Source organism: Capra hircus, chromosome 24, assembly GCF_001704415.2.
Source record: "Capra hircus breed San Clemente chromosome 24, ASM170441v1, whole genome shotgun sequence".
Lineage (NCBI taxonomy): Eukaryota > Metazoa > Chordata > Mammalia > Artiodactyla > Bovidae > Capra > Capra hircus.
Genome location: NC_030831.1, coordinates 31,435,986 through 31,448,253, shown reverse-complemented (window position 1 = coordinate 31,448,253; position 12,268 = coordinate 31,435,986).

Genomic DNA, 12,268 nt, shown 5'->3' with positions numbered 1-12,268 from the left:
CGCCGAAGAATTGATGTGTTTGAACTGTGGTGTTGGAGAAGACTCTTGAGAGTCCCTTGGACTGCAAGGAGATCCAACCAGTCCATTCTGAAGGAGATCAACCCTGGGATTTCTTTGGAAGGAATGATACTAAAGCTGAAACCCCAGTACTTTGGCCACCTCATGTGAAGTGTTGACTCATTGGAAAAGACTCTGATGCTGGGAGGGATTGCGGGTAGGAGGAGAAGGGGATGACAGAGGATGAGATGGCTGGATGGCATCACCGACTCGATGGACGTGAGTTTGAGTGAACTCCGGGAGTTGGTGATGGACAGGGAGGCCTGGCGTGCTGCCATTCATGGGGTCGCAAATAGTCAGACATAACTGAGTGACTGAACTGAACTGAACTGATGGGACCAGATGCCACGATCTTAGTCTTTTTAACGTTGTTTCAAGCCAGCTTTTTCACTCTCCTCTTTCACTCTCATCAAGAGGCTTTTTAGTTCTTCTTCAATTTTTGCCACTAGAGTGGTATCATCTGCATATCTGAGGTTATTGATATTTCTCCTGGCAATCTTGATTCCAGCTTGTGCTTCATCCAGCCTGGCATTTCACATGATATAATCTGCATATAACTTAAATAAGCAGGGTGACAGTATACAGCCTTGTCATAACTCCTTTCCAAGTTTTGAACCAGTCAGTTGTCCCATGTTCGGTTCTAACTATTGCTTCTTGACCCACACACAAGTTTCTCAGGAGACAGGTAAGGTGGTCTGGTACTCCCATATCTTTAAGAATTTTCCACCCAATTCCTAATGAAATTTCCCTACTAGTGTCTGGCTCTGTCTGCTTCAGGTTAACAAGTGTTCAGTTTCCCTCTTTCCTTAAAGGATATCTGTAACTCCTTGGGTTTAGGACTAGTTGTTGCCACATGACCCCAGCTCCCTGATAGCCAAAAGTTGTGAGCTTGAAGTCTGTCCAGATTTTTTTTGTGATGCTTGTGTTGTTAAGAGTATGAGTGATGCTCTTGCAAACTCTCTATAACCTAAGCCCAAACTGGAAATATCTAGTTTTTAATTTTCTTTTTCATAGTTTAGGCTATGAACATTTTAGAATTCTACTTCTATCTTTTCAAGGAGTGTTATGTCCTTCATCTCTTACACCAATATTTTTCCCCCTCTGTGGGTGGAAATACATTGCCATTAAGTGGCATTTTCTAGCACTCCGCACTTATAAAGTACTTTCATTTAGGTGCTTTTCTAACAATCATTGTGTAGCACATTAGCAACATCTGCCCATATTTAGATGAGGGAATTAAAACATAGAGATATGTAGTCATTTATCTAAGATCAGAGCAAAGCCATCTTAAAATGTCAAAAGTTAATATGTTAGTTATTTTAGGCACCTGCTCTGATGTTTCACTGGGGCAAAACTGCTAGAACACTCTTCTCCAGAACCATAGGGAGAAATCAAGCCTCATTAGTTACAATAGTAACTTTTTATGTATTTTGAACATTCATTTTAAACTCAGCCTAGTGAAATGACCTCTGTGATTTCCAAAGAACTTTGACAAGTCTTTACTAATTGTCCTAAGTGCAGGGCAGGCTTTGATGGAGAAAGAACAGCTCCAATTCCCTTTTTGCTTTAGACTCTAGTAGGAATGGATCAATAGATTAAGAAAGAATGTCAACACAGTTAGCGTGGAAGGAATATAGACCTGCTCTGGGCCTACAGCCAACTTCTTTACTTTAACTGGGGGAGTCTCTCGCACCTAAGCATGTCTCTGTCTACAATCAGGGCACTAGCGTTTCCACGACTCTTTTGTGAAATGCTTTCTTTTCCAGGCCCTGAAGTCACCATCTGTTGGTCTTACTTTGAGCTTCTTTGTCTCCTGTTTATCAGTGTCCCCTAATGGCATGTTCAGACCAATCAGGTCCATCACAGAACAAGTATTGGGTCTTACAGCTTGACAAAAATAGGAAATCATATTTTTCATCAACTCAAGTTCAACCTCTGTTTTTCTCTCGCATTAAAAAAAAAAAAAAGCTTTTGGTTTTAAACAAAAGAAAAATAGAGGCTAAATCAAAGAGCCAAGTCCTTACTCGCTTTTCATTAAACTTTTGATGTCTATGCTACAATTAGTCGATAATGACTGTTGAGTGTATAAATCTGAGCAAACTATGCAATAGGACCATACAACATCAATGGTCATGAGCAGGAGGGTAGAAGTGACAGAGGTAAGTGAATCTGAGCTCAGATTTTGGAAGCCAGGCCAAGCTCTCATTTTCTTAGGGCAACGTGAAAGTGAACTTTCTGTCAGAGCAAGGAGGGCACCAGGGTTACCATAGGATCTTCCATATGGAAGCATCTTTCCTTCAAAGAGTGAAATGTTTATTTGAGTTGAAACAAAGAGGTACATATCAAAGTGCAAAGAGAAAAGTATAATTTTCCCATAAAAGTTAATGCTCAGTAGAATGTTAGTACATCCAGGACTTAGACTCTGATTGCATTCTAATTTTGAATAAAGTTTCAGGAAGTCATTTGTTACAGATTTGAGTGACCCATGCTTACAAGGTGACTGCCATTTACCTATCACACGTCCTCATCCTGTTCACAAAAGGCTAACATTTGCTGCAAGGCTTGCAAACCGAAAAGAACACTTCAGCATTATTTTACAAATAGGTCAAAAACCACGAATAAAATAATGAGCTAAAAGACCTAATCTTTCATGAGAAAATATCAATCTATCAGACAAATGAAGTATTTTGAACAACCCAACCTGAATTTTAATGATGATCTTTGAGGTGAGGTCATGAGAAAGGGGGTAGGAGAGGAAGAAATAAATGCGCCAGACAGAAGCAATAAAAGAAAGATGAGTAAGCTCCAGGTAAGCGGGAATAGGCACCTTTAGCCCATCCCTCCCCCTGAATACAACTATAAAACCTGAATTGAATGCATTGAGCTTATATTTGAGGTCTCCAAGGAGTAAATAGTGGCAGACTAATCAGAGAAGAATACCAGGTTTGAAGTACCACTGAACCAATGGTACTGAGCCATCTGTTTCTCTCTAGTATCCCTCAGTCTGATAGAACTGTAGCTTAAACCAGGAGTGAATGCCAGGAGTAAACAGTGAGGTTGAGAAGAAGTCCTCTAGTTCTGGCTGGAGGTGTGAAAAAAGGAAGCTCCCAGTGCTCAGAGAGAATGTAGATTTCTCTGTTTTATGTGGTTGTTTTTTTCCCTCTTCTTTTCCCTCTGTTCTCACGTGCACTAGCCCCAAGACAACCCACTAAGGCAGTGGGAATGACTAGTAATGACCAGTAATTGCACAGCCATATGCAAAAAATAAACCTCAACTTCACATCTTATTCAAGAATAACTTTAAAATGGATCACAGATCTAAATGTAAAACATAAACGATAAATTTCCAGAAGAAAGTGTAGAAGGAAATCTTCCTGGTTTGGGTTATGCAAAGAGATGTTTGACATGATCCCTAAAACACAAAGCATAGAAAAGATTCATAAATTTAAAACCTTTGATCTGTGAATATCAATGTTAAGATAATGAAACTGCATGCTACAGACTGGGAGAAAACTATCTGTGAATCACAGCCATGACAAAGAACTTTTAAACAGAATCTACAAAGAACTCTCAGAGCATCAAAAAAAAAAAAATGCATTAGGACTTCTCTGGTGATTCAATGGTTAGGAATCTGACTGCTAATAAAGGGGACACTGGTTCAATCCCTGGTCTGGGAAGATTCCACATGCCTCTGGGCGACTGAGCCTCTGCTCCACAATTACTGAGCTGGTGCTCTAGAGTCTGGGAGCCACAACTACTGAAGCCCACATGCCCAGAACATGTGCTCTGCAACAGGAGAAGCCAGGAAATGTGGCAACGTGGTGCTCAAGTACCACAGCTAGAGAAAGTGTACATGCGCAGTGAAGACCCAGTGCACTCAAAAATAAACAGCTGCATGTAAAGCAGTGAGCCACGCAAGAAAACACCCTGGCCTGCTGGAGCTTGAAATCCTAGGACTATAAAAGCATGGCAGCGTTACATCATGTGTTACTTAATAAGTGCTTTTTAAAAAGACAAAGAACAAGTATTTTTGAAAAGTCAGCAAAAGACTTGAACAGAGCCTTCACTCAAGAGTCTATAAGGATGGCAAAAAAGCACGTGAAAAAGTGTTTCTTGTTAGTGCTTAGCTGTGTCTGACTTTTTGTGACCCACAGACTACAGCCTGCCAGGCTCCTCTAACCATGAGATACTCCAGGCAAGAATCCTGGAGTGGGTTTCCATCCCTTTCTCCAAGGGATATTCCTGATCCAGGGACTGAACCCAGGTCTCCTGCATTACAGGTGGATTTTTATTATCTGAGTTACCGGGGAAATCATTAGTCATCAGGGAAATGCAAAATAAAGCCATGATGAGATGCAACTGCACACTTAATCTGAATGGCTAACATTAAAAATAGTGACTCTGTGGTGCAACAGGATTTTCCTTCACTGCAGCTGGGAGTGCAAAATGACACAGCCACTATGGAAATGGTTTGGCAGTTTAAACATGCTCTTAACCTATGATCTAGCAATTCCATTTTTGGATATCTACCCTAGAAAAATGAATACATATATTCTTATAACAACCTGTTCTTGAATATTTATAGTGCTTTCATAAAGGCCAAAAACTGTAACCAACTCAATGCGCTTCAGTGGTTGAATAGATAAGATGTGGTATATCTATATAACAGAACACTACTGAGCAATGAAAAAGAACAAATTTTTGATACATTAGCAACTTGGATGAATCTCAAAGCATTATTCTACAGAGAAGAAGTCAGTTTCAGATGTTGTGTAGTGTACAATTATATTCAAAGGCATTTTCCATCAAACAAAACTATAGGCATGGAGACTATATCAGCGGTTGCCAAAGAGTGGGCTGAGGGAAGGGATAAGTATAAACAAATAGCAAAGGAGTTGTGAGGGGACGAGGATCTGTTCTGTGTCCTGATTATAGGGGTGATGGCATGAATTTATACAATGTATTAAAATTCATAAAGCTGTACACCTTAAGAAACACACATTTTAGCCTGGTAATTTATAAAATAATTTTTTTTTTCAAAAAGAGACACAAAATAGAACCAAAAGAATAGAATTCTTGTCTCCAACTTCATTTTAAAATGTTGATTTAAGTCCAGGAACCAGAGGCAGGTAGTAACTACAAACTTCTCTCATCCTATCACTGAATCCTGCCACCAGAGTCAGGATGCTCTGGGCTCTCTGAGAGCAGAGTTAAGTGACAGATTGTCAATCTTTGGATGACCTGACAGATGAAAATGGACAATCTGTAGTCCTGGCTGACCAGAAATATTTTTTTGTCAATTACTCAACTTGGTTGTTCATACTGCCAAATTCCCCAGGGAGTTGCCAATCCATCACATTTCTAAGGATTTTGTAAACTGATTTCTGGCCGTGATTCAATTTGTTCCAACATCACTGCTTGCTTTTTTCCTGCCTTCTGAAATCTATGCTTTTCTTGGTCTCTTGAACCAGATATATTTCCTAAAACTGAAAACCTCCATTTCATGTTGGTTCCATATTACGCCTATTTCTTTGACTTTCATTTCTTTCCCGAGACCTCCTCATAGATCCTTCTTTTGGGGGTGGATAAACATACATGAACATGGCTGGATATCTGGTATTGAGCTAGGCCAAGAGAGAACTGAAATGTGTTTTCTGCTCAACTTCCCCCTCCCTCACTGCAGCACAAATATTCAGAGAAGCTCACCTGTGGCCAGTGTGTTTCAACAACTCTTTCCCTTACCCCTAGTTCTGAGAGCAGGCAGCTCGGGTCACGTGGACCACCATGAGCTGCCCACTTTGTGTCCACCATTGATTTCTCCTAACTACTAGTAATATGTCTAGGGACTTCCATGGAGGTCCACTGGTTAAGAATTTGCCTGCCAATGCAAGGGACATGGGTTTGATCCGAATCAGGAAGATTCCACATGTTTTGGGGAAACTAACCCTCTGTGCCACAGCTACTGAAGCCCTCATGACCTAGAGCCCATGCTTCCCAGCAAGAGAAGCCCCTACTCACTGCAATTAGAGAAAGCTGGCACACAGCAATGAAGACTCAGTGCAGTCCAAAAAATAAATAATAAAATAATGATATGTCTATTAGTAAGAACTGTCTACAACAAACAAACAGCAAAAGTTAAGGGATATATTTCAGAGGGCAGCACCACCCTTGACTCTGGATAGTTCTGTCAGGATTTCTTTACAAAGACTTCTAGCCTTAAGGATTCAGATTCCGATTTAGCTGACATTGCAAATGACAATGGCCATTCCAGAGTTTCCTAGGGCTTGCAACATAATAGCACAGGAATATCAGTGTAAGGACACACATTTTTCATAGCATTACTTAAGTGTTTCTACTCTGTGTATAAGAAGAAGGGGACGACAGAGGATGAGACGGTCGGATGGCATCACCGACTCAACGGACATGAGTTTAAGCAAACTCAGGGAGGTGATGAAGGACAGGGAAGCCTTGTGGATTGTCCCTGGGGTCGCAAAGAATCAGACCCACCTGAGTGACTGAACAACAACAACAAGAATGTGTGTTTAAGAGAAAAGTTCTTCATATGTGGGTTTCACCATTTTTAACATGGAAATGTAACCTCTTCACCTTGTGAGATAATACAAGCTACAACCTTTTCCCAATTGCCGCAAGTGAGAACATATGCATGGTAATGTAATGGTGGGTACCTGGTGCTTTTCATCCTCAAATATAAGCTAATTGATGATGACAATGGGTCTGCAGTATTTATTTGTATCGTGAGCAAATCTGTCACAATCTAGAGGCTCAGGACAAGTTACGATCATAGCCTTTGGCGGAGCATAGCTTGACATTCTGCTGAATGATGGTACTACATCCCTGAGTCTTTTTTCCCCTTGTCATGGTAAAGCATAACAATAGCTAAGCAGAGGCAGTTAGAGGAGAGAGACATCACTGCTTATTCTTTCACTTAACCAGTGCCAAAATCAATTTTGAAGCATTATCTCAAAGTTGCTTTCAACTCAATCTGGGTGTTTCTCTTCAGCTAGAATATCACCCCCTACACTGGAATCTTTATTACATCACACTAATCTAATTTAAATGCATTTTTACTGTACTTGGTTTAATGAATGTTGGAATGTGTCACTAGGAAATTGCACCATTAATTTGATAAATAGGACTTGAAGGTATAATTTTTTCCAGCATTGCAGACTAATGAAGCTAAAATACATATATAATAAGAAGTGTAAATAATAAATTATTCTTAGGAGCAAAAAAATTAATTAGATCTTACCACAAATTGCATCTCAATGTCAATTCTTTTTTTCAAAACTACTGACTTTCAAACTACTTGGGACACCATTGTAAACCTTAGAAAGTTTCTCCAGTGATTACCTTCCATCCTGGGAATCTGTTTCAAGAAACTGCTATTGTTCAAAAAACCCTTTTAAGATGCCAGCATGGATCCCCTGTTGTCATTTCTACTGGGCATTAAGAGTATCTAGATGAATTAATCTTCTTCTTTAAGTTGCACAGTTTTATTTATTCATAAAGACTCCTAAAAATCCTTTCAGATAGTATGCTGTAGCGAGAGAAAAAACCAAGAGACCTCATATGCAAATTTGCTTCCAAAGGTGAAAGAACTCTGTTTCCAGTGATTGAGGGAAAGTTCCTCCTGCAACCTTGCTTTTCACCAGGAAGTCTGTATTATCCCTGGGCTGAAGGATGTGATAAATGGAGAGCGATGGGTCACACCCCAATTACTGTTCATATGCACACTCTGTGGGTAAGAACCAGATAGTAGATAAGCTGGAAATTAGCTGGATAATATGCACACTGAAACCAGAGACCAGATAATGCTCCAAGTGAGATTCTATTCCTTGGATGGAGAAAAAGGAATTCTGGTTATATGACTGGCATAAATGAGTTCTGCTTCAGGTTCTGCATAAAAGTGGTGACTTTAGTGTTTGTATGTATTAATCAGTAATTCCTAGAACTCTTATTAATGAAATCTTTGCTGAAGACATTAGCTACATGTCTGTCTACTTAGAAACATGAAGACCACTAAAACCAAAATGTAAGGCAATATGAAGTCGATTTGGAGATTTCAAGTCATTGTTTTTAGTATCTATATTCATTTGAAAAACAAAGTATCCATCATGCACAATAATTATATTTTTTATTCATCAGATATGAAGGATTAGGGCTTCATTGTCAAGATGAGACTAGATTTTTCCGTACAGAAAGGTTCCAAGACAAAGGGGAAAGAAGCTTGGGGTTAGAATGAGCTGTGTGGAATCCACCCACTCTCTCTTTGTCCCTAGCTGGAGGTCTGCATATTCAGAGACAATTTAATCTTGATCCCTTCCCTGGTCTGATGCAGGACCCTGAGCCAAACATTCTCCATGGCTTTCTTTTCTGTTCCTAGTGTGCAGTTTAACAAACAATGTTTTTATTCCTTGTTACTTGATTTGAAGCCAAAATTCTGACGTGGCATCAGTTTTGTTGCCAGATAATGCATTAAACCTTACTAAGGGGTAAACATAATGATCTTCATTAAACCCTTTAAATGAACCCACCTCCTGCTTCTTCAGGTTGAGAAAAGCATTGACAGGGAACATTGTGGAAGCGTCTTGGAGCTATTTTCTTCTTGTAACAGAGGGAGGGAGAGATGAGTGGCAGCTTTTAGGGGGTGAAAGAAAGTTAGGTAAACATAAAAGGTTTTTTAAGATTTCTTTTCCTAATGGCAAAGTTTTAGAGCCATAAATCACAATGCAGTCAATACCATTAGTTTGGGGGCATTATATACCCTCATTAAAGTGCATAAACAATTATATTTATTGAAGGTAATGTACTGTGTAGTGCATTATAACGACTCTCATTAACATATGTAATCATCATTTGAATGGGCTTTACTACAATGTAAACTGATAATGGCATGATTACATACTGGGTTATTAACTTTTCAGTCTTAAGATAATGAAAGGTGATGCAAGAAACCTAAACACATATGCATGGCCCTCATTTGTGAGTTATGCATTTCCATACCGAATTCCAAGCTCAGGTATCCATGTTCAGGAGCTATCTCTTTTTGCCTATTGTCTTAACAGAATACTAGATATAATGTTGCAGAAGGCAATGGCACCCCACTCCAGTACTCTTGCCTGGAAAATCCCATGGATGGAGGAGCCTGGAAGGCTGCAGTCCACGGGGTCACTAAGAGTCAGACACGACTGAGTGACTTCACTTTCACTTTTCACTTTCATGCATTGGAGAAGGAAATGGCAACCCACTCCAGTGTTCTTGCCTGGAGAATCCCAGGGACGGGGGAGTCTGGTGGGCTGCCGTCTATGGAGTCGCACAGAGTCGGACACGACTGAAGCAACTTAGCAGCAGCAGCAGCAGCAGATTTAATGTAGTGCTTTGAAGGTGAGGGGGATAAGTGACAGGAACTGTATTAGATCAGTTATGAAGATAATTTTGTGGGTGACCCTGTTTCTATCTTGTGACTTGTTCTGATCATGTTCTGGTTGCAATATCTTTTCACACTAGACTCTGATAATATTGCGTCTCTAATAAAAATGGGAACTTCCTCCAAACGTTTCCTTAGAAAATTTCACTTATGAGTTGTTTAGCTTATGATGGGGAAACCCTGGGAAAACCCAGACTGAGAGGGACATTCTACAAAAGTGGCAAAGTCATGAAAGATGACGAAAGAGTAAGGAACTGTTCAAGATTAAAAGAAGCTAAAGAGACAAGATAACTAAATGTAATATCTGATCCTAGATAGAATCTTGAACCAGAATTTTTTTTTCTCTCTTTTGCTGTAAAGATAATTTTATTAGGACAACTGGAAAATTTTGAATAAGGTCTATAGATAAGATAATAGCATTTTGTCAGTGTTAATTTCTTGATTTTGATATTTTTACTGCAATGTAAGAAGATGTTCTTGTTCTTCATGCACAAAGAACTTTTTAGGAGTGAAGGCCCTCTATGTTTGCAACTCACCCTCAATGTTAAAAAACATTATGTACTTGATAATAGCAATAATAATAGAGATAATCATAAAGTAAATATGGAAAAATTTAACATAATTTGAATGAAGGAGAGTCATGAATTCTTTGCTCCGGTCTTACAACATTCTCAGTCAGAAAGCATTTCTGATTTTGAAGAAGAAAGAGACATTTAGAACATAAGAATTGATGATAAAAAGGCCATGACTTTAATTAAGCCGATCTACTGGCTGGTGTTATCAGCAACAAGTCAGCATAGTCATCAGGATCTCAGTACTCATTTATGTCCTTTATCTGCTCTTTCAGTGAAAGTCCCAGATTGGAGAGGATAGTTCTTAAGATATCTATTTCCTATATTTAAGAATCAGGAATGACAAAAGATTTGTGATATGAAAGGTGAAAGACATTGTACTCTAATCACCTAGATGAAAGTGATAGCAGTAGCCACTTAAAATTCCCTCTGAACCAGAGCTTCACAGCCAGTTTTGAGAGTTGTTCTCAAAAGAATGATTGATTTACATCTCTGTATAAGCCTTAAAGAACCGTAAAGAACCATAAACCATAATGAAGGCTGAGCACTGAAGAATTGATGCTTCAAACTGTGGTGCTAGAGAAGACTCTTGAGAGTCCCTTAGACAGCAAGGAGATCAAACCAGTCAATCCTAAAGGAAAACAACCCTGAATATTCACTGGAAGGACTGATGCTGAAGCTGAAATGCCAATACTTTGGCCACCTCATATGAACAGCAGACTCATTGGAAAAGACCCTGATGCTGGGAAAGACTGAGGGAAAGAGGAGAAGGGGGCAGCAGAGGATGAGATGGTTGGATTGCATCACTGACTCGATGGACATGAATTTGAGCAAACTCTGGGAGATAGCGAAGGACAGGGAAGCCTAATGTACTGCAGTCCATGGGGTTGCAAAGAGTCAGATAAGACTTAGTGACTGAACAACAGTGAACCCTAAGAAAAGCACTGCTGTTTTCCTCTCAAGCTTTTGCTTTCTCTTACGTAGCACCTGAACTTCAACCAATGGACTATGTAGAATATGCAAAAAATTTACCAATCACACTTACTATAGGGGAGACTGAAGCAAACAGCAACATAGTAAATTACCCAAGACATTGAAGGAAGAAAAAAGATAAAATTAATCTCAGAAGTTTCTGGCATTAGCCCTCTTGTGTCCCTTTAGACCCAACCTCATGAAAGTAGTAATATTAATACATCTTTAAATTTGCATTAGAATATACTTTCTTTGCTTGTTTAATTTTCACAGACTTTCACAGAAACCGGGAACTTCTATAGCTAAGAGCTACTCATTTCAAAGTGCAGTTATAGAAGCATAATTGTCTGTCTTTAAGAACTGCAAAGCAAAACGAATCAAAAGCTCTCCATAAATATGAGGAAATTCATACTACATATGCATTTATGTGTGAATGACTAGACCTGAAGTCTACATCCACGGGGTTAATGTTTTTATTAAATCATATCAGTGGTGGCACAATAATCTTTCCTCATTATAAACAATGAGCACTTTTTTATTTGCTACAGGGTATAGCTTTAAGAAATTTCCAATTGACTGACAGCTGCCTGTCAACTCCTAACTCTGGAGAGATCCAGGAACTCAGCTTGCAAAGCTCCGGGGAATTGTAGGGAGTTCCAAGATAGTTAATGGCTGTCCATTAGCGTGAGGCCCAGCGGAGCCCTAGAATCTGTTAAGTGGGAAGTTCTTGCTGTAGAAGGTCATATAATCCCCGATTGCTGTCTGAGAGAACTGGGAAAATTCAACTTGAAGCAAGGACTGGGGTGCTATAAGTTTATGTACTAAGGGAAATCATTTCATGCAGTTCGGTGTTACCATACACCATGTTTTATTTATATTCTATACTGGATGAGAAATTGAATACTATGCTCTTTTCTGGCACCGGAAGCCTGCCTTATTCTCCAGAACTGGGCACAGCATCAATACAGCAGCTTGCAGCCTTTTTGACTATGTATTACAAAGTGGCTTCTGTGCATTTTATATTAAATCCGATATGCACTGTGAGTTTATATGCCACACACACTACATTTTTCTATATTACGTCCTGCAATCTATCATATTAAGTGAAAGGGGTGATGGAGTGGGCCTCAGGTAATGTAAAGAAGATTGCTAACAGCTTGCATGCTGCGTTGAGAGTAGGTACGTATTTCTGCAGTCGCTCTGTGTACACACACCAAGT